The following is a 23,053-nucleotide window of genomic DNA, read 5'->3' as shown; positions in this document are numbered from 1 at the left end:
GGTCTATTTCTTTGTGTTTGGCATTCGTGTGAATAAAGGAAGTCGAGTGATGGTCAAAAAATGGACGAAAAAGAATTTCGTGTTGTGATTAAGCATTACTATATGAAAGGAAAAACGCCTCTGGAGACTAAAGAGAAGCTTGATAAACATTACGATGACTCTGCACCTTCGATTGGAACAGTTTATAAGTGGTTTCAAAATTATCTGAGTGGCCATATGGGCACAAGTGATGTTGAACGTTCTGGACGCCCTGTGGAGGTTACGACTCCAGAAATCATTGATAGAATCCATGATATGGTGATGCATGACAGAAGAGTTAAGGTGCGTGAGATTGCTAGTGCCGTGGGCACCTCGAATGAACGGCTACATAATATTTTGCATAAACATTTGAACATGAGAAAGCTTTCCGCAAGATGGGTTCCACGATTGCGCACGCTTGACCAAAATCGGAATCGTGTGAAGTGTTGCAAGGATGGTTTGCTGCTGTTAAGGAAGAATCCACAGGACTTAAAGCGTCGTTTCGTCACTGTGGATCAAACAAGTATACATTACTATACTCCTGAGACCAAACACCAATCTAAATAATGGGTTACCAAGGGAGAATCTGCACCAAAACAGGTGAAGACCAATCCTTCGGCCGGAAAGGTTATGGCGACTGTCTTTTGGGATTCGCAAGGGATAATCCTCATCGACTATTTGGAAAAGGGTAAAACTATTACAGGCGCATATTATTCATCGTTATTGGACCGTTTGAAAACCGAGCTGCAAGAAAAACGTCGGCAATTGGACCGCAAAAAAGTCCTTTTCCATCACGACAATGCACGAGCACACACCTCAGCAGTTGTGGTTGCAAAATGATTGGAAATAGGATTCCAACTCGTTTCACATTCTCCAGACTTGGCTCCCTCAGACTACTATTTGCTCCCCAATTTGAAGAAATGGCTGGCGGGACAAAGATTTTATTCAAACGAGGAGGTGATTGCAGCAACTAATAGCTGTTTTGCAGACTTGGACAGTTCCTATTATTCGGAAGGGGTCAACAAATTAGAACAGCGTTGGACGAAGTGTATAAGTCTAAAAGGAGACTATGTCGAAAAGTAAAAAAAAAGGTTTACCCCAAACATGTAAGTAGTTTTTATTTTTGCACGGACTTTTCAAACGCCCCTCGTACGTTTTGCTTTTAGTGGGTACAACTAGAGACGTGGCTGGAAAGGTGCCCCACGGATGTTCTATTCCATTAATCCCGCCGTCCGTCCGAACGAACCAAGAGGCGCCAAAAAAACGTCAACACGCTTGTGTCAGCCTTTTGTATATAAAATACGACTTCTCGACATCATCAATTAGTCAGAAAGTACAAATGGTTCAAATGGCTCTGAGCACTATGGGACTTAACATCTGAGGTCATCAGTCCCCTAGACTTAGAACTACTTAAACCTAACTAACCTAAGGACGCCACACACATCCATGCCCGAGGCAGGATTCGAACCTGCGACCGTAGCAGCAGTGCGGTTCCGGACTGAAGCGTCTAGAACCGCTCGACAACAACGGCCAGCTCAGAAAGTATCAGAAATAATTTAAATCCTATGTATTTTAGTGGATAGAGCACATGACATTTGAGGTAAACTTGCATATCAAGTCCGTATGTATGTAATTAGGCTTACCATGTATTTTGTATTCGACTCAGGAGATATTACGGTATTTTTTTGGATTCAGACTAGGACATATTTTTGAAATTACTTTAAAAGTCTGAACAGTTTACTGAAACACTAAGCTTTATTTATTCAGTTGTATTTTTCACAAGACTTTTTTCGTAGTTGGTTTGTTTCAATAACATTCTAGCAGTGTGGTATGAAAATGTAGCATCCGTAGCAGCACACTCCAGATGACTATTATTCCCATCTTTGGCTTTGGCGAAGCAGCAGCATTAATAGCACTCCCATGTTTAGCTGTTTTCACGTACTCATTAACATCACCCTTTCCTTTATTTTCAACGGAAAATTCCCCAGTATATAGAGCACATTCATTGCACTGTCACTACTACACGATTTCAAAAATTTGTATTCCTGTTACAGGTTAACATTAAACGTACACAATTGTTTTGCCTATTTTAAACGGTGAGACAAAAAACGAATAGAGGTAAAGTGATCAATAACGTGTAGACGAGTCATGTCACATACGAAAACAACACAAACATATTGCCCTTGTTTTTCGAATAACTAACAGTAACACAAAAGTTGTGGCGCCACCCCGTCGACGTAAGCGCTTCCAGTAAGGTCGACTGAGGGAGACACAGCCGTTAGAGAATGTTTAAAAACGCGGTGTTAAACGTACTGCTAAAAAAAAAAAAATTAAAAAAAGTTTGTCGGCAGTCATAAAATTCTCAATCGCTGAACATTTTTGCGACGCCACATTACTCTGGACAGTGCTAAAAAACCGAGACTGTTCGGGCTGATCCTGGACGAATGTGAAGCCTATATTTAATAACTGTAACAAAATCTTTACCAATACCCCATGCGAGATTAGAGGTTGCGACCACTGACTCTTGTAGCAATGAAGCTTACAGGAGACAACGAACGCCATTTGGCCGCGGGGTCGAAGAGAAAGTAGTTTTTTCAGTTCCTCAATAACTGCAACTTCGTATTTCTTGCTAGGGAGAAGTGCCTTTACAGGAGCTGTTTATAAAAGGATAACGTTAGCCATCTGTAGTCCACGTGCAAGTAGTTCAGTATGCCACCACAGTGTGGCGCACATGTGCTAAGTAGTACACGCTGCCACCTAGCGCAAGACTGCGCAACTTTTTGGAATCGCACGTGAGCACCCAGCATTTACCCATTTAGCATGATCTAAAACACAATCTTCGAAGCTGGATGATACCCACAGCAGGTCCTTTAGCTCTCTAGTGAAAACGCAGTGCGTCTTTTTAGCGAACGTTGCCGTTTGATTTTCATTTTAAAGTTTTAAATGTCAATTTTTGTGTTTTTATGTTTACCGGTCAGACTTTTTATTTCCTTTTTAAACTTCAAACGAAGAAAACTACTCTGTAAATATGTGATCATCTCTACATTGTATTTTACATTTTTGCATCCATAAATATGTTTTGTCATTTCTTCAATAATTTTTGTAAATGCGCCGGCCGCTGTGGCCGAGCGGTTCTAGGCGCTACATTCTGGAACCGCGCGACCGCTACGGTCGCAGGTTCGAATCCTGCCTCGGGCATGGATGTGTGTGATGTCATTAGGTTATTTAGGTTTAAGTAGTTCTAAGTTCTAGGGGACTGATGACCTCAGAAGTTATGTCCCATAGTGCTCAGAGCCATTTTTGTAAATGCTCTAGGCTGAAGAGCCGGATATTATAGCGCTGTCAGCCGACCCCTTGCCTATACGGTGCGAGTGAGATGAAATAATAATAAAGCAAAAAAGAGGGCTGATATCTTTAGAATACGATCTGTTTCTCCTCTCTCTTTCATCATAAGTTACTCGCTTAAATTAAAATGTCCAGCTTTCACAAATACTTGTGTTGTTGTGATGGTTTCCTGCGTCGAGGTCTACAGTAAAATATCGAATCTCATATGTCACATCTTAAGTAAACAGGACAAGGTGGAATTTGTAGATCTTGCGCGTACGGCTATTTTCAGATTCTAGAGTTCTGTTTATTTCTAAACCGTTCCAGAATTTTCAGTTAAAAATTCCGAGCTAAGAGGCCGCGGAGCGAACACAAAAATATCAAGTAACGTTTCACCTCCACCTACGAAAGATATGTGCAGAGATAAAACTGCCAAATGCTGATCGGGACGCAACGTAAGTAAACAGCTTCATAAACCGAGCACGACTCTCAGTCCTCGTGGGCGTCGACAGAAATTTATAGCCTGTGAGAAGAAATAGATAGGTTTGTGACATACGGAAGTCTGAATCGGTCAGCGGAGCATGCTCGCATACCGTAAGGCGCCAGCTCGAGATAAGAGGGAAATCCGGGTCAGACACAAAGTTTGGTATGCCATTTTTGGTAGTACATCTACTATGAAGTTGAATTTCAGGAATAAAGTTCATAAATTTATCCGACAGTGCGCGGGGAGGGGTAGGGACGACTCCAAATTGTAAACCTGCTATTTTGACAACCAAACATGGACTATGAAATAATTTCTAAAACCGTAGTATTGTTCAAATGTTCAATGTGTGTGAGCTCCTAAGGGATCAAACTTCTGAGGTCATAGCTCCCTATACTTACACACTACTTAAACTAACTTATGCTAAGAACGACACAAACATCCATGCCCAAGGGAGGACTCGAACCTCCGGCGGGAGGTTGTCTCACTGCATTCATCCACGCAATGCAGCAATTGGCTAGACGAGAGGTTAAGCGGAACCATGGAATTACTTCTATGCAAGAGAGACATGAAAACAAACAAACTGATCAGGTAACAGATTGAATGGCTAAATTAATGACAGTTGTGCGAATGAAGTTGAGATAGGTGGGACTCTCCATCGAGAGTGACGAAACATCTTGTATCGCTTGCCTCGGCGCCGCCGATTTCAGAGGCGAGTTGCGTCGAGTTCCGGGCGGCACGCCATTCAAAAGCAATGAAACACAAAGTGTACAATGAGACAGTGAAGGCTTTCACGACCGGATGGTACTGTTGTTGATAATTCTTCCGAGTTATATGGCCGTGGTCCATGGAACTCTTCTATTCCTAACGTTTTGTCCAGTACTACGTTGGACATCCTCAAAGGTATGGCTGGTCCAGCTGAGTCGGCCATATAAACCGCAAGAATTATCAACAACTGTACAATGAGAGCCACAACCTGTAAGTTTCTCCAAAAATAATGTTGTGTAGATAATTCTGGTTACGTTAGCGACTTAGGACGTGTGGATTTCATTAGTCCCTAAATTTTACTTAACATTGTATTTTTAGTTTCCACGTTCTCGATTGAAGAAGATAATTGTTACGGTGTGGTTATGTACATATTGTTAAAGCTGCACTACCTCACATTCAACAGAGCTAACCGGAAAAACCCGGCAGTAGCGGACACTAACTCGATCACGCGACCTGGTAAAGCTACGGTCCAGCTGAAACTCTGAAAGTAGTGCGCATTGTTAACTCGCAGTGCAAGCACTGGGAGGGCAGCCGCGCTGGTTTGCTGTTAATTTCATTAAATTTACTGATGATGAGAAGAAAAAAGACTGCCATTGCTGTCGGAAGAGGTGACGAAACGTGCAAGCAAAATATTCTACGTGATTAAGGCGATGGTGTGCAAGTAACGGGTAGAGCGGCACGGTGTCGAGTCGAGTTTGTAGCACAAAGGAGAAGACGGACACACAACATACATTCATTTACGAATGGAGAAATCTGTTTCTAGGCAGAATCATAACCCAGTAAAGTTAGCATTTTGGATTATAAAATATGGAGGAATTTTGATTCACGGGTATGTTGCATGTTTTACGCCTCTCGTGTAAAACGCAAGTTCCAGTCCTTCTCCCCCTTGTGGCTGGATATGTCAGTGGTTTCGCCTTAATCACTTTTTTACTGCAGTTTTGTACAAAATGCCTAATAATCATTGTTCCAGAGGATTTAATTTCCTTCAAGTTTCATACAAAATATTTGTAATTGCTCTTTATACACGCTGAGAATGTGAAAGTGGACTCGAAACTGAAAATAGCATCTTCAGTCAAACATAGTCTTACACCGATCTACAGAAAATTTTCTTGAACAAATTCCACAATTTTCTGAGTGGAGTTCGGGTTCACCCTATGTACATAGAATGTATGCTTTTAGTGGCTAGTTAATATAACTATCATATACATTCATCTTTTCATCTTAGGGTTCATTCATAAAGTCCATTTTTACAAGAGATTAGTCTACGAGCATGGAGACAGAAGCGTTTCCCTTTCGGCTCATGTTTCTCTTAGGCTATATAGTTTTTGAAAATGCAAATTCATCAGTAGAGTTTCCAAAATGAAGTATTAAAACAAGGAAAAATAGTAATTTCTTGATTGCATTAGTTACTTGTTAAGGTCATATCGGATATAATTTGTAATGCATTCTGTACTGTAGTTTTCATTTGATATTCGTTATGAACCGAAGAGGGAAGCTGATTGCTTTTGTAGCAGCTACAAAATTAGGCTGTAATTACTGTGTCGCTCCAATTCTGTACTTTAATTTCACTTCCTTTTTATGTTGATTGTTTGTCAGAAGTCCATTTATCATCTTCACCGAAATCCACGCCACTAAGTGCATTACGGCGGTAATGTGTTTTAATGGTGTCAATAATATTTTATAGCTAGAAACATTGGGAAAAAAGAGAGAAGACAACTATCTTGTCTTGTTTCTGACGAATAATAAACGTAATTTTTACATTACTAGCGATTTAGATAACATACTGCAGTCACAGAAATAATTTCTTTGTACCTATGAGAGCCTTTATATTTTATGAAGTAACAGCTTTTTCATGAGATGAGAAAACATTTTATTTTCCAAGCACAGATCAAAAACTAACAAGAATAAACAACTCGTAACCAAGCCGACTACGGCAAAGATAAATATCTATCAGCTGCAGCTTTCACCCGCTGTTTTTGGCGCAGTGTATAAATGACGTCGCCACATCAGCCCCCCTCCTTTTGAAACCGGGTGCACCAGGTATGTGGGGAAACTTGCACTTGATTTTTCTTCCAGCTCTCGTGAAAACATCTGGTGCAGGCAATGGCTGCTCCTGTTCTGCACTTGCTGCTTCGTTGCCCTCTTCTGAAACCGTGGGCTCGGCGAGACTATCTGCTGTTTCTTTGGCCTCCACGTTTGAGGGTGATTTTGCAGACCGAGGAAGGAGTGTACCCTCTTCGGTGTAAGCAGGTTTAAGCCGTTCAATTGAGACTGTCTCTTCTTTACCATCCTTATCGATTTTGAAGCTGTGGCTTCCTCTTGTGATTACCCTGTGTGGTCCAGAGTAAGGCGAAACAAGCGGCGGGCGCACCGTATCATCCCTAAGCCACACGTGGGACGTAGCTTGCAGGTCTTTATGTACAAACACTCTCCGGTCTCCATGTCTGACAGGGTTAGTGGGTTTGATGTTTCTCATTCTAAAGCTGAGTTGTCTCGCGAATTGCGTGCATCGCTCAGGGGCGAACGGCTGTGTAGATGCTGGAACGATAAATTCTCCAGGAACCCTCAATTGCTCGCCATAAACCAATTCTGCGGAAGAGCATTGTAAGTCCTCCTTCACGGCCGTTCTCAATCCGAGTAGGACCAGCGGTAGTGCTTCAGGCCATGAAGTGGAACTACACATTAATGCAGCTTTGAGCGTGCGGTGTAGTCGTTCCACCATTCCATTACTAGATAGCTTGTGGTGCGTAGGTGGTTGCACCCGCACAGTAGTAAAAGTTCATTGAAAAGTTGGCTTTCAAACTGCCCTCCGCGATCTGTTGTTATGTTTTGCGGAACACCAAACCTGGAGAACCATGAATGCAACAGTGCTTTTGCAACCGACTCCGCAGAAATGTCTTGTATTACAACTACTTCTGGCCACCTGGTAAAAGGATCAATGATTGTGAGCAAATAGCGTTGTTCTGAAGAGCATGATAGCGGGCCCACAATGTCCACATGCATATGTGAAAATCTTGCAGATGACGTCGGGAAGTCAGCAATAGGTGCAAAGACATGTCTGCTGATTTTATTACGCTGGCATGTTAAGCATGCACGCGCCCATGCACGACAATCTTTTTGTATTCCAGGCCACACTACTTTGGAGGAAACTAACTTGGCTGTAGCTCGTACTCCTGGATGTGATAGGTTATGTAGTGCACTATAAATCTCGCGACGATATTGTTCTGGTATGTAAGGTCGCTCCTTTCCTTTTGCTACATCACACCAAATTCCGTCTGGAACATTTGGGGCAGACACACGTCCGAGCTGCAGCGCAGTTCTCTGTTCCTCTATTAGACGGCGCAAGAAAGGATCTTCTCGTTGTTTAGACGCTAACTCGGTCCAACGAATTGAATTTAAACTGGCACAATTCCTAGACAGGCAATCTGCGACCAGGTTGTCTTTTCTTGAAATGTGACGCACGTCAGTTGTGAACTGTGCAATGTACTCGACTTGCCTGCACTGACGTGGTGAATTGATCTCTGTGTCTCGTTGAAATATAGCTACTAACGGCTTGTGATCGGTAAAAATTGCAAAGTGCCTCCCTTCGACAGACGTGCGAAAATGCTTTATGGCTAAGTAAATAGCAAGCAACTCACGGTCAATAGCACTCCATTTTTGCTGCTGTCGAGTCAGGTTTTTAGAGAAAAATGCGAGCGGCTGCCATCTGCCATCAACTTCTTGCTGTAGCGCTGCACCCACTGCTGTTTGGCTCGCATCAACCATGAGCGCTAAAGGAGCGCTCAGTCTTGGATGTCCCAGTAGTGTCGCCCGAGAAAGACATTTCTTTAAGTCATGGTAAGCTGCTTCAGCATCTGGACTCCATGGAATTTTACGATTTCCTGTTGTATTTTTACCTGCAAGTAACGTTGTGAGTGGCACTTGGGCGGCAGCTAATTTAGGTAAGTGCCGTCTGTGATAGTTGAGCATGCCTAAAAATCTGCGAAGTCCTTTGTAAGTTGTGGGAAGGGGCATCTGTTGTACTGCTTCAACCCGCTCAGGCAAAGGTGACAGGCCTGTTGCTGAAACCAAATATCCCAGGAACTTAACCTCGCGTTTTCCAAACGTGCACTTTGTTTCGTTAATAATTATGCCATACTCTGTCAGACTGCGGAAAAGCTGCCGCAGATGTTCGACATGCTGATATACAGAACCAGAGAATACTAAAATGTCGTCCATATAACAAAATACGAATGGTAATTCTCGAAGCACCTCATGCATGAATCTTTGCCATGTTTGGGCAGCGTTTCTGAGGCCAAATGGCATAAAATTGTACTCAAACAAACCGAATGGTGTGATAACTGCTGGTTTTTTAATGTCAGATGGAGCCATGGGAATCTGGGAAAATGCCTTGGCGCAATGAATCACACTAAATATTTTGGCATTGCTAATCGTACTGTTAAAATCAGTCACATTGGGTACTGGGTAGCGGTCGGGAATTGTGCGGGCATTGAGCGCCCTGTAGTCTCCACATACTCTCCATGAATTGTCTTTTTTACGGACCATGTGAATTGGAGATGCCCATGAACTATCAGACCTACTTACAATACCTGTTTTTAGAAGTCTGTCGAACTCAGCTCGCGCCGCGAGCAGCTTCTCTGGAGGCAGACGCCGCGGGCGGAAGGCAACGGGTTGACCTTGTGTCGTGCTGATGTGGTGTTGAGTATTGTGTCTGCATTTCCTGGTTGCGTTGACGGGTTCGGTAAGTGCTGGAAAGTCTTGAAGCAGTTTACGAAAAAGTGGTTCAAATGGCTCTGAACACTATGGGACTTAACATCTTAGGTCATCAGTCCCCTAGAACTTAGAACTACTTAAACCTAACCAACCTAAGAACATCACACACATCCATGTCCGAGGCAGGATTCGAACCTGCGACCGTAGCAGTCCCGCGGTTCCGGACTGAAGCGCCTAGAACCGCACGGCCACACCGGCCGGCAGAAAAAGTGATTCCTCCGACAGTGCTCTGATATTGCCTACAGTATACGAATCGTTACGACTGTCGGGTGTCTTCTTGCGTGACGCACACGTGTGCGCCCCGCTTAGTTGCGGGTACGAAATCGTATCACAATATCCCGACGCGGATGACGCGGTAGAGGAGCCGGAAATCTTCGTGCGGAAAGACACGGGCACATCGCACTGCACTTGAACCGACGCGGAAGACGCAGTAGGTAATATCCCTTCTGTGGTAACTGTCACCAAACGACGGTTAACCAGGTCGGGCATAAGTCGGTAGTTCCGTAAAAAGTCCGCTCCAATTATAGGACTAGGCACATCAGCAACCACAAAAGTCCATTTTGGATGGAAGTTGGAATTCAGATGTAATGCCAACTGTTTCTCACCATAGGTAGATATTCTGGAATTGTTTGCCGCAGTCAGCACATGTTGCGTTGTTGTCGTGAGTATATCACCTCTCTTTCTTGGATAAACATTGACTTCTGAACCTGTGTCAATCAGAAACTTCTCACCTGAAGAGAGGTCCAACACGAACAATCGGTGTGATTGGTTGACTGCAGATACCGTGGCGTTTTCACCTCTTTGAATCACGCTATGACTCGGGCGCCTATGTTGTTGTTGACGAACGTTAGCGCCCTTTAAATGGCTCTGAGCACTATGGGACTCAACTGCTGTGGTCATTAGTCCCCGAGAACTTAGAACTACGTAAAACTAACTAACCTAAGGACATCACAAACATCCATGCCCGAGGCAGGATTCGAACCTGCGACCGTAGCAGTCGCACGGTTCCGGACTGCGCGCCTAGAACCGCGAGACCACCGCGGCCGGCTAGCGCCCTTTAACGCCCGCCTTTTAAGTTTGGGTAGCTGCAGGGTTGAATACATTGACGGGCAGTGTTACCGAAGCGTCTGTGGTACCAGCACCATTGATCTGTCAAATCCTGTTGGATAGCATTTCTTCGTCTTTTCCAACTGCGACTTCGTAGCTGCTGGTGAAGTGAAGTTACTTGCACGTTGAGTTTTGCCACTTGTGCTGCCAGTTGCTGTATGGTGGGTTCGGTCGATGAGCACTGCTGTTGGGAAGTATTATTGCATATTCCTGGCTCACTGACGTCAGATTCCATCACACTACACGTTCTTGGGCCTCTATCCTGGCTGTAGTTGAATTCGGAACACGCAGAAGCTTCGGTTAAGGTGTTTGCGATGGTGTCTGCCTTTTTTGCTAAGACTTGCAATGGTAAGTCTGTTTCTGCTGCAATGACTGCACGGATGTTGGCAGGAAGTTTACGAAGCCATATTAGACGTAAAGACTCTTCAGGTAGGAGTTCCGGGCCGGCTAATGTACGTAAGGCTTTGAGTACTTGTGACGGAGTCTTGTCGCCCAAATCTTCGTATGCGAAAGTTTTTTGTAGTCGCAAATCTGGTGACAACGTATAATGCTGTACGAGAGCTTCCTTTAGCACAAAATAATTTTGTTGCGACAAGGTTTCTTCTACTTGCTCTATCACTTCTAAATTTAGATGTGAAACCACTATATTAAATTTGTCAATGTTGTTAGACACCCCATGCTGCCGAAATATGCATTCAGCCTGCGTAAACCAAAGCTGGGGGCGCGTCGGCCAGAACGCGGAAAGCTTAACATTTCCGTGTCGCGTGTAGGTACTCCCATCTTTTGCGTTAACATCTGTCGTTCCGTTTTGTGGCGAATCAAAGGGCGTGGACCGCGATCCTTGGTCGAACAGACTGTAGTCTTCAATCTTGATTTCACTGCCCCATGCTTTTGTCTCTGAATTCATTATTCTCGTCGGTATATATATTTTCTTTATGCTTCTGCTACGATTTTTCGGGGTCACCACTATGGGAGCCTTTATATTTTATGAAGTAACAGCTTTTTCATGAGATGAGAAAACATTTTATTTTCCAAGCACAGATCAAAAACTAACAAGAATAAACAACTCGTAACCAAGCCGACTACGGCAAAGGTAAATATCTATCAGCTGCAGCTTTCACCCGCTGTTTTTGGCGCAGTGGATAAATGAAGTCGCCACATATCTATGTAGACTTTACTTCCCTGTCTTGGGTTCGGAGTTAATTCCGTGTTATGCTTTAGGTGTACTGCAAGAACTTTGAAATCTTTATAAATTAATAAGGAATTTGGAATCGTGTCCCACTAAATGTTCTGCAGACTATCCGATTTATCTAGTTTCAAATAAAGAAACATCTTGTTATGTTCATTGGTAGCAACCCTATAATCTTACAGCACTCGGAAACTTACGTCATTTGACAGTTATCACTGGATTCCTGTATTAAGTTGCGATGAGTATTGGGAGGCGGCGGCTTGTTACAGGCCTCCATGACACGTATTTTTCTTCTCATTTCCGTGTCATATTTGCATCCCAAACTCTCAATGTACATTCGCATTCTGATACAATTTGATTTACGGAATTACCGTGTGGTTACGTGCTTACTATATGAGTGGTTAGGTTGCAGCTCGCGTTTTCTTTTTCTATTGCCTTCTGTCAAACTCTTCACGCAATGTCATATCTCCCATTTCACCTTCATCTACATCCTCTTCCATTTCAATAATATTGTCCTCAAGTACATTGCCCACTGATAGCCTTAGGAGAGACAGACCTAACAAAACTCTACCATCTGGTGAGCAAGATGTATGAGACAGGCGAAATACCCTCAGACTTCAAGAAGAATGTAATAATTCCAATCCCAAAGAAAGCAGGTGTTGACAGATGTAAAAATTACCGAACTATCAGCTTAATAAGTCACGGCTGCAAAATACTAATGCGAATTCTTTACAGACGAATGGAAAAAATGGTAGAAGCCGACCTGGGGGAAGATCAGTTTGGATTCCGTAGAAATATTGGAACACGTGAGGCAGTACTGACCCTACGACTTATCTTAGAAGATTGATTAAGGAAAGGCAAACCTACGTTTATAGCATTTGTAGACATAGGGAAAGCTTTTGACAATGTTGACTGGGATACTCTCATTCAAATTCTAAAGGTGGCAGGGGTAAAATACAGGGAGCGAAAGGCTATTTAGAATTTGTATAGTATGGCAGTTATAAGAGTCGAGGGACATGAAAGGGAAGCAGTGGTTGCGAAGGGAGTGAGACAGGGTTGTAGCCTCTCCTCGATGTTATTCAATTTGTGTATTGAGCAAGCAGTAAAGGAAACAAAGGAAACATTCGGAATAGGTATTAAAATCCATGGAAAAGAAATAAAAACTTTGAGGTTCGCCGATGACATTGTAATTCTGTCAGAGACAGCAAAGGACTTGGAAGAGCAGTTGAACGGAATGGACAGTGTCTTGAAAGGAGGGTATAAGATGAACATCAACAAAAGCAAAACGAGGATAATGGAATGTAGTAGAATTATGTCGGGTGATGCTGAGGGAATTAGATTAGGAAATGAGACACTTAAAGTAGTAAAGGAGTTTTGCTATTTGGGGAGCAAAATAACTGATGATGGTCGAAGTAGAGAGGATATAAAATGTAGACTGGCAATGGCAAGGAAAGCGTTTTTTAAGATGAGAAATTTGTTAACATCGTGTCAGGAAGTCGTTTCTGAAAGTATTTGTATGGAGTGTAGCCATGTATGGAAGTGAAACGTGGACGATAAATAGCTTAGACAAGAAGAGAATAGAAGCTTTCGAAATGTGGTGCTACAGAAGAATGCTGAAGATTAGATGGAAAGATCACATAACTAATGAGGAGGTATTGAATATGATTGGGGAGAAGAGAAGTTTGTGGCACAACTTGACTAGAAGAAGGGATCGGTTGGTAGGACATGTTCTGAGGCATCAAGGGATCACCAATTTAGTATTGGAGGGCAGTGTGGAAGGTAAAAATCGTAGAGGGAGACCAAGAGATGAATACACTAAGGAGATTCAGAAGGATGTAGGTTGCAGTAGGTACTGGGAGATGAAGAAGCTTGCACAGGATAGAGTAGCATGGAGAGCTGCATCAAACCAGTCTCAGGACGGAAGACCACGACAACAACAACATTGTCTTCTGCTCATAAGTAAATTCACTTCTCTGTCTTAGGACTTCCTTTCATCGTGTCAAGCTCTGGAACAGTGGTTGTTCCATTTGTTTGGGGGGAGAGCGCAAGTAATAGCGTTCTTGCCGCTGAAAGGAAACAGTCCTCACTTGAGCGGTAGGCCGACCCCTAATACTTTTTTTTCACTGGCTGCTTTTTTCTTTATGATCCATCTTCTAGTTGCTTAGGGTTGGTCGTTATTTGTCTTATAGCGTTTTAGCCGCTGCGATAGGTCGTGTCGTCTGAGATGATGTGTACGGATCATGCCAGCTCCCACCTACCATCGCACCGTTGCCTGTGTCCGCCACGTAGAGGCAGACTTTTGTATTCATTTTATTTTTGTTTTCTTTATCTTTTTCTATTTTTTTCTTTGTTTGTTTTTCTTTTGTTTTAATTTTTCTTGTTGATCATATTTTGTTGTTTGTGTCCACAGCAAAGAGAATCAGTTATGAAATTAACAGACTTTTGGAAAATCTAACTTAAACCATAACCATATTTTTGAGAAGAATAAAAACAGAAGATCGGAAAGACGATAGTGGAAGAATGTCCCTTCACCAAGTGTGTATGACGGTGAGTATCTTGTAATTGCCCATCAAGCCACTAACGGCCAATCACAGCTCTTCATCTAAATCTAACATTTACTCTAGATTTCCTATTAACTAAACTTTAACCTCTAACAGTTGTCTTTCTTTTTCGACTTGGATAAAGAATTGTTGAGATTAATGTTATTTTTTAGCTGTTGTGTTGTCTAGTTACGGTATTTCTTCATTTTTATTTAAGGTCGTGTCGGGAGCAGTATATCACCTGATTCCATGTCGGAATCAGTGCTGTTTTCCACCCTGTGGATTCCTCCCCGTCTTTGGATATACACTTTTTGTCTTGCTCGGACATACTCTCTGAAGTCGCTTTGGGCATGTCGTTAGTGAGCGTGTTTAGCCTGGTCCACTGGTCGTCACCTCTGAGCATTGCGTGTATGGTCTCTTGAGTACTGTTGAGGTTTAAGTGTAATGTGTGTCTGGTTTTCGCGTATTGTCCGCAGAAAAAGATGATGTGTTCTGGGAAGCCTTCTTCCCCATATGAGAATGCCTCAGACTCAGGCGGTTTAAGTGTGTGGGAAGAGGGCCATGTCATGTTGAGGAGCGTACTACACCACGACAGGGATCGGTATGTTTGAGTTTTAGACTGTCCCTTGCATCAGGAAAGAACTGGTGTAGTATCCGGCCCTTATCACTTGTGTTCCACTCACCTTGTCACGTATCTATCTACCAATTTTTAAATTACCGTTTCGTGCCATTTGGTACTCCAGAGATCTTTCGAACTTGGTCGTGCCTTCCCTCCTTAAGCCAGTACATAGCCGCTCTGTATCTTACCGTAATGTCTATTGGGTAGGTTCCTCATTTGACGAGGGTCCGCTTTGTTGACAGGCTCAAAATATGAGCTCATTTGCTGGTGGCGAAGCTTAGTACCGACTGGAAGAGAGCACAATGGTATGTCCGTGTAACTGACAAGGGCAGTTTAAATAGTTCTGAACTTAATTTTGCCAATTTGTGTAATGGTTTTTTTTTCTGCTCTGTTTGTGACCAAGCGCATGTGTTCAAGGAAATTTTGCTTTTCGTCTATATGTACCCCAAGATAGAGTGCGGGGACTGTTCGTTTACTGTTTGTGTCCGCTGTTTTAACACTAGGGTTTCTCTGGAGAGACCCTTTCAGTGAAATATATATTGTTATGCTATCGGCTACCTTGATTTTGTTGTTGTCAGATCATTGTTTTGTTGTTCTGTGTGTTCTATTTGCTCTTTGTTCTAGGTGGGACCAATTGTTAGCAGACACTACTGCCGAAAAGTCGTCTGCGTATGCGACAATTCCATCTGTCGTTATTGTTCCCTCTAGTAGTTGCAGGAAGGGTTCAGTAGTGATGTCCCAGAAGATAGGGTCAGAGATCTACCCTTGGGGGCAGCCTTTTGTAGTTCGTTTCATTACTTTTTGGCCGTTCATCTGCCATTTGACCAATCTGTTCTTACGGTAGTTTAGTAGACTGTTGTATAGTGTTTCGAATATCTCCAGTTGTCTCAGTCTCTTGAAAATTGCGGGTCACCAGAGATTATCAAATACACCCGAAATGTCGATCATAATTGCCATTGCATATTTAGCCCTGGTGTTGATGGAAATTTTTAACGCTTGGTTGATGGCATCATAGATCGAATTTCCCTCTCTGAAGCCGCAATGGTGTTGGCTTAAGCCATGGAGAGCTCTGTATGCCTGCAAACGGCTGCACAAGAGTTTTTCCTGGATCTTGGGAAGTGTATTTATAAGACATATTGGCCTAAATGACTTGGGATCCGATGGATCCCTGTCAGCTGCCTTCTTTGTTATGACTGCCTTGGAGATCTTCCAGACTGTAGGCACTCGACCCAGCCGCAGAGCGTCATTCAGTGAGTTGTAAGGAATGGGGTGATCCGTGGTATTATCTGTTTTAATAGGTTCTGGTCCAGGTGCTTTATTGCTTTTGAGCTCTGAGATCGCTATCGCCACCTCTTCTTGAGCAAAATGATAGGTGACGGTGACAGTGTTGTATGGCACGTTCAGTTCTTCTCGCAACGTTGCTTGTTGGTGTGTCAGTGTTGACGATGTCAATCAGGCAGGAGCTAACACCGAACATTCAGGTAGCTGGATCAGCCTCGCGTTAATCCCTATTGTTCTGTGTGAGTAGAACTGGAGAGCCAACTGCAGAGTATGGACAGTATGGAGAATAGAGGAAATGGACACAGGTAGTCTGAGCCCTGACTGATTCTCACATTACGAGTATTTTCTATTGTATTGTGCACTTAAGACACTGTCCACAGAATCCTAGCATATAAATGTTAGGACATCTGGAATTTCTCTTGTCTAGTAAAGAGAGAGCTGTGTTAAACACTAGTTGTCATTCCGAGAGCTTCCCAACAAGCAAGCCTTCCCAAGAAGAAACTTATGCTTTCTGTATGCTCTCATAATTCTCGATGTGGATTGGCAGGTACATTAGTGCTCCTGCTGGTGGGAGGTGGAGATTGTGCTTGGAGGTCCATGGATTGGTGAAAATTTAAGGGGCTCCGGAACGCCCTATACTTGCAATGTTAAAATAACGCTTATAAATTACATCTTTCCTCACAAAGTATTTGAGGTAGGAAGTTGAAATTTTTACAGATTATTTATTGGAATATGGGCTACAACTTAACACAGGGATTTTACAAAATTTTAGTTCAGTTATTAAAGATGATTTTTTTTCAATTGTAATGAAAATTCACAACATTTTTTTGCAATTTTTTATTTATATATTCAAAAATATACAGTTTTTTGGAAAAAGGCTGTGTTAAATTATGCAGAAGGTACTGTGTAACATTTACTGAAAGTTTGAAACAAATATGTTTGGAAGATCCTTAGAAAACATGTAATTAGTATGAGAAAATAAAAGTTTTGGGAATCGAGTGACAAAGATTGGATTAACTTTTTAGTGCATTCCAGGTCCTTAGGATGGATTATCTTCATCCTCTGCAAACTCCTCCTCCAGCTTCCTCTTGTTCCTCCTCCTGTTCACTCTTGCTTGTATTTCTAGACTCTTTACAGCCCTGTCTGCAGCCCGAAGGCGTTCCTTGTCTAAAGCAAGCATCGCTCGTACCATGTTAGAACCTATCTTCATTCCCATATTTCTAAATACCTTTGGCTTTCCAACATTTCTCCTTTTCTTAAAAGCCTTCAGAGGATTTCTAATTACTTTTACTCATTATTATACTTCAACAAAACAGAGTCTCAAGAAACAGAATTAATTAAGAATATTTTCGAGATAACGACAGAGTAAATAAATATGAAACAATCGACAATCACACCAGCGATATATATTGAACCATCACAGGTTAGCCACAACACATACTTTATCTCACATCACTAAAATGTACCTGATGAACACGGACGTTAATAATAACACCATTTGACAGCAGTTTAACAGCGCCACAGTGGGTCACGCCCATGTAGAACACATTTCAAAAAAAATTTAAAAATAGTTGTAGTCTTCGGAATTGAATAAATTATATATCTATTAAAAGGTAATAGTCTGCAGATTCAGAAAACGCAAAAAAGTAAAAATTGAACTTTTCATGATTTTGAGCTTTTTCTGTGATTGGTGGTAAAGACTGTACAAGGGTGAGCTGTAGCCGGCTCGCGTTGATGCCGTTTGTTCTTTGGCAGTTGTCGCAATTGAGTGGCATATTATTTCTCCCTGAGTTACTGCCATAACGAGTTGCTGACTCCATCAGTGGCAGCAGCAGCACTTATCGATACTAGTACTGCTGCACCATCTTTGGTGTGACCGATATATTTAATTTCCATGTGGTGGTGTATGTGGCAGTCGGTCGGTTGGGGCAGAGCAGCGAGGAAGTGTCCGCGGCGCGAGGTCAGGCTGAGACTGCTGGCGGTGTGCACGCGCGGTCAGATTGTGAGGTGCTAGTTGCAAGAGCTGCAAAGTTCGTTGCCTACCGAACCTGGACACTGAAGATGAGTGATCAGTTAACCTGTTACAAAACCTCAACTGCTGTGACATCTCTTTGTTCATTATCGGTTGTTGCTTCCTGCTAGCAGCTATGTATGGTGTGTAGGAGTCTGCAAAATTTTGCTGCTGTCTTCCTGTGTGGTCTTTAACTATTAAATTGGTTGTTACTTATCAGTGAAGTGCACCAGCGGTATTTTCTGCCTTGTGGCCGTTAACGCCCCAGTTACCTGCCCTGGTCGTTAGCGTAGTTTTCTGGCAGCGTGTTTTTCCTCGCCGTGTTGATGCTGTCCAGTACAGCGCGTACCTCGACAGCCATATTGTTGTTTGTTCATATTTTTTTCTTAAGAGTGGTTATTGTGCCTTGGCTGTTTTTAGATGCCAATTTTGAAGACATAGTGCGGATGGTAACTTCGTCCTCAGCTGATATTTTCCGTTGTCGTACCGTTGGTCGGGCGGAAGGGAATTAAGTTGTTGGTCAGTCCTTCAGCCATCCCTTGGTCGGGTTGCCATCAGATTATTTAACCTTACTCTTGGCTGCCTGTCTCACCTCACCTTATGTTGGAGGTACATCCTCAGGCCGACCATTGGAACACTTCTGAGCACTGCTGTTCTGTTGGTTTTAGATTGTGATTTTCATTTTAGTCTGATGTACTATGTGAGATCTTCAACCATCTATTAATTTAGTTTGTTTTAATTTTAAGATAAGGCCTTCAGACGACTTAAATTGAAGTCTGAGGATTGATTTCTTTAACAACTAAAGTTTTGAAAGTTTGTTCTTTCTGAAATTCTTGTTATCTTGGCCCTAAGTCCTGAGTTGTTCAATGTCTTGTGTGCGGCCTTCAGCCGAGTATTTACGTAATTTTTTTTAAGTAAGGTCTTCAGCTGAGTGTATTCTTTAAAGCAATTTTTATAACTTTTGTTAAGGCCTTCAGCCGTTCTTGCTTTTGGTGTAGTTTTGGGCCTACAGCCCAGGAGGTGCCGCAAGTTTTCTTAACTAGGCCTTCAACTGTATTGTTTTAATGTGATCCTTTTAAGGCAATGTGTAATTAAGTGGTTCTGAGGAAAATAAAAGTTTGTGTGTTTTGTGCAACTAACAGTAGCTGATTACGGCCCCCTCCACAACCAAAAACTGATCCGCTCTGTCCTGCAAAACTAGATTTCAGAGGGTTTTCTCTGATTCTGAAGCGAGCCAGGAATATTTTGGGCTTAGTCTTTGGTCTGGTTTTTGGTGGGGTTGCAGCTCAGTCTTGGTCTGACTTCACAGGTTTTTAGCGTTCGTTTGATTCGGATCTTCTAGTTTCACATCATACTCACCGGTCACGGAATATTTCCGGTGTTTCGTTCGCAGTGACGGAGGCGCCGAGCTCCATGTTGTTCAGACACAGCTCCAGTCCAAGCGCCAGCCGGCCACGCTCGGTAGCCAGCGACAGCACAGCCATAGTAAGACCACCAAAGCAATGCGCACCTGAGAATTCAGTAGGCTCGTCAGTGAAATACGTATCATCGAACAGTTTCGACCTGTGTTTCAAATGAACTTGTCGCCTCGTGCACTCTCTAACTTCCTCGCGATGTTTCTTTTTCTGAAATGATGTGTATCTTAGTGGCCAGCACATGGTGTTTACATTAACTCACCAGAAATTTATTTTCCCTGTGATGACTTTTCTGTTTTTCCTTTCCATTTGATAATTCTGTGATGTGCTCGCTCATTCACAACCTCTTCCTTTTATTACTGTATTAAACTTACGTTGAGAGTCTGATGACCGCCAATACGTGACGCTTATAACACCGGGCACAGCTGTTTTTTTTTTTTTTCAAGCACCACCTTCTGGCGCCTCTATTAAGTAATTCATTATCTTCTGTTTGAAATCATTGCAATTTGTTAATCTCCAATTAGATTCGTGTTCACTTGCACTTCTCAAAGCTCCCATTTTATATCTTAATCTACGACTTCAATATTTTTAATTCCGGAGTCAATAGTTTGCACTTTCTTTTACATACTGTGTACCCGGATACTTCTACCCAGGAAAGGGGGGGGGGCATTGTGGCAAAAAGACTTGTTACTTGACTGGAGTCCCCTGACGTCACGGTGAGGCTGCGTAGCGCAGAGCAGCAATGTGATTATACGGCAAATGCGCCGCACCACAGGCGCTTTGGCGTGTTACTTGTTCATTCGGTTTAGTTCAATACATAGTTGGAAAAATCAAATCAAGTGGAATAACAGATGTATCACACATTAGGGCCAAATAAATGATAATTAAGATGAAAAATAACTCTCTCGTTTGATGAAGATGCAGATTTTAATGTAGCCTGTTCCAGATTTCTGTTGCTGTCGAATACACGAAGATGCAATCCGTAGCCCCTTTCTCCTTATGACACATTTCTTCATAGCTTCCAACTTTGCTTCTTGATTCGGATACCTAATCCTTATAAATGTTCTTGTTCTTACGCAAAAAGCACTAACAGTGTCAAGAGCCTCAGGAAAGTTTTGTTTCAAAATAGAGCACAGAGACTTTACTGTTTTTTTGTTTGCGCAATCCATTTCCATGAAAAGCAGTGAATTCTTCTTCAAATACGCCACTTTTTGCTGCTGGAAAGTCTAACGATTTATCATTGTTTTGCCACTTCAATGCAACGTAGTCTGCAATGTATTTCATCTAGAAGAACATCCGAGGTTACAGAATCATCACACACTGTTACCACATCTGTTAATAATTTTTCTTCCTCATTCACAGCTTCTGGGATTTATCGTACTGACGATTCATCAACAACACATAGCTCACAGGCAATGAAACTTAGGGGTGCAGAATCTGAGTCGACGTTACACTGCGTTTAATTCTTGAGTGACCGGCGCGTTTTCAGAGAAAGAACTATCAGTTGCATTACCCGTTAGTAAAGGACACGCACCCTGTTCCATACTTCAAATGGCACAGGGTTATTATAAAAATGCCTAACGTCATACTCCAGAGAAAAGATTCAAGCAATCTTGATTTGGCCTGGAAGTTAATATGTAGCTGACTTTCGTACTTTTTAGGCTTTTGACAAGACCAAAGAGAGATTTTATTGACGTAATGAAACTTTTTTGGGAAGTCATCAGCTCACAATGCCGAACAAATGTCTAGGAATCTCTTTAATGTCTTCTCGCGAATTTGTGACATTCATTCTAAATCCACATGAACATTCATCGTTTGGAACTCTGGAGTTCAAGACATCAAGGATGTCGTTAACGAGTTGAATAACATTACTTTCAGCGTCTTTGTGAAGAACATACTTGAAAGCCTAAGCTGTTCGTCGAGAAAACAGGCGTGCCCGCGTCCAGTTACATTGAAGTACGGTGTGCTAATGTTAAGTCACTTTTTTATGTTTAAAAATTTCTTGTGTAGCTGCCTTAGTTATTTTGGAGCCATATAGTAGCGTAATGAAATGGTTCGCGGACAACTTTAACAAATGTGGTATATCGTAGAAAACCCATTCATTCCTGGTATAGGCTGCTGGATATACGAAATATTTCTTTCAAACTTTTATATTCTTTTCACCCGTATTACATATCACAGCTACAACATTTATTCCCGATTCCTCAACTGCTTTAATGATACTCTGAAGCAAAATACGCCATAATTGTGTCAAAGTAATAATAAATTGGTTGCTTTCATTGCTTACACAACCTACGGCTCATGCAAACTTGAACATCGGAATGTAGACAAACTATGTCCTCCGACGAATCGTAATATATGCGAACATCAACATACATTTCGCCAAATGTTAAAACTGCTCTTCCCTCTTGAATAGTAAAAGTGTTTGTTTCAGCCTTCAATGAACACAGAATATTTTCGAAAGTATTCTGTCTGCATTTAAATGCCTTCGTCCATTACCGAAATTTTGTCCTGCACAGCAAGGGTATTTTTAGCTTTCATCAATATGCATAAGTTATGCTTTTGGTGACAGAGCTCTTGCAATCAATGCACGGGCAGTGTCCTTTGAATTACAATTTACCTTCTTACTTTCGTTCAACAAACATTGTATCTGCCGCGGTTTAAAACATTTTGACAACACGTTGCTCACTATAGTTTTGTTTTTTCTGTCAGGTCAGATGACCTTCTCGTCCGCTTTATCGAAAGAACGCGACGACGAAGATCTGTTTTACTTCAGAAGGCTACATCATATCTCTTTAGCGCTGCTTCCTACTATGAATTTAGCTTTATTAAAAGTTCATGGCTGGTTGATTTGATGGGGGGGACCGAACACTGAGGTCATCGGTCCTGTCGGATTAGGGAAGGAAGTCGGCCGTACCCTTTTCAGGAAACCATCCCAGCATTTGCCTGAAGCGTTTTAGGGAAAGCACGGAAAACCTAAATCAGGATGGCCGGACGTGGGTTTGAACAGTCGCTCTCCCGAAATGCGAGTCCAGTGTGCTAACCACTGCGTCACCTCGCTCGATGTTAGAAGTTCAATCTCGGCCCTCAGTTCCTTAATTTCTAAATCCTTACACACTGTTTAACTGAGCTCGTTTGCTGTGGTCTGGTCGATATTTTTTTCTTTTTTTCGTTGACAGTTTCTAAAGACGTCAAAGCTCGTTTTCACGAACTAACCACATTAATTTATCATTATTAATCCGTAAGTAATAGGCGAAAGCGATAAATTACACAGATCTTGTCAATTTAAAAGAAAGGAGGGGGAGGATGGATGCTCCCAGGGGCAAAGTGGGCAGAGATCATTTTACGAGGCCTGACCACGAGGTCTCCTTCGCCAAACGGGAACGTATGGAAGGGGCAAATGGCCACAGGAGATATTCAATTATTTGCTGACAAAAAATAAATCCACCTTTTCTATAGCTTGTCTCTGAAAAAATAGGAAACAAACATAAAGTTACATTTCTGGGGCATGCATGAGCGGCGTCGAT

Source organism: Schistocerca nitens, chromosome 5 (assembly GCF_023898315.1).
Source record: "Schistocerca nitens isolate TAMUIC-IGC-003100 chromosome 5, iqSchNite1.1, whole genome shotgun sequence".
Lineage (NCBI taxonomy): Eukaryota > Metazoa > Arthropoda > Insecta > Orthoptera > Acrididae > Schistocerca > Schistocerca nitens.
The sequence above is the reverse complement of the archived record's forward strand: the minus strand, read 5'-3'. Positions refer to the sequence as shown.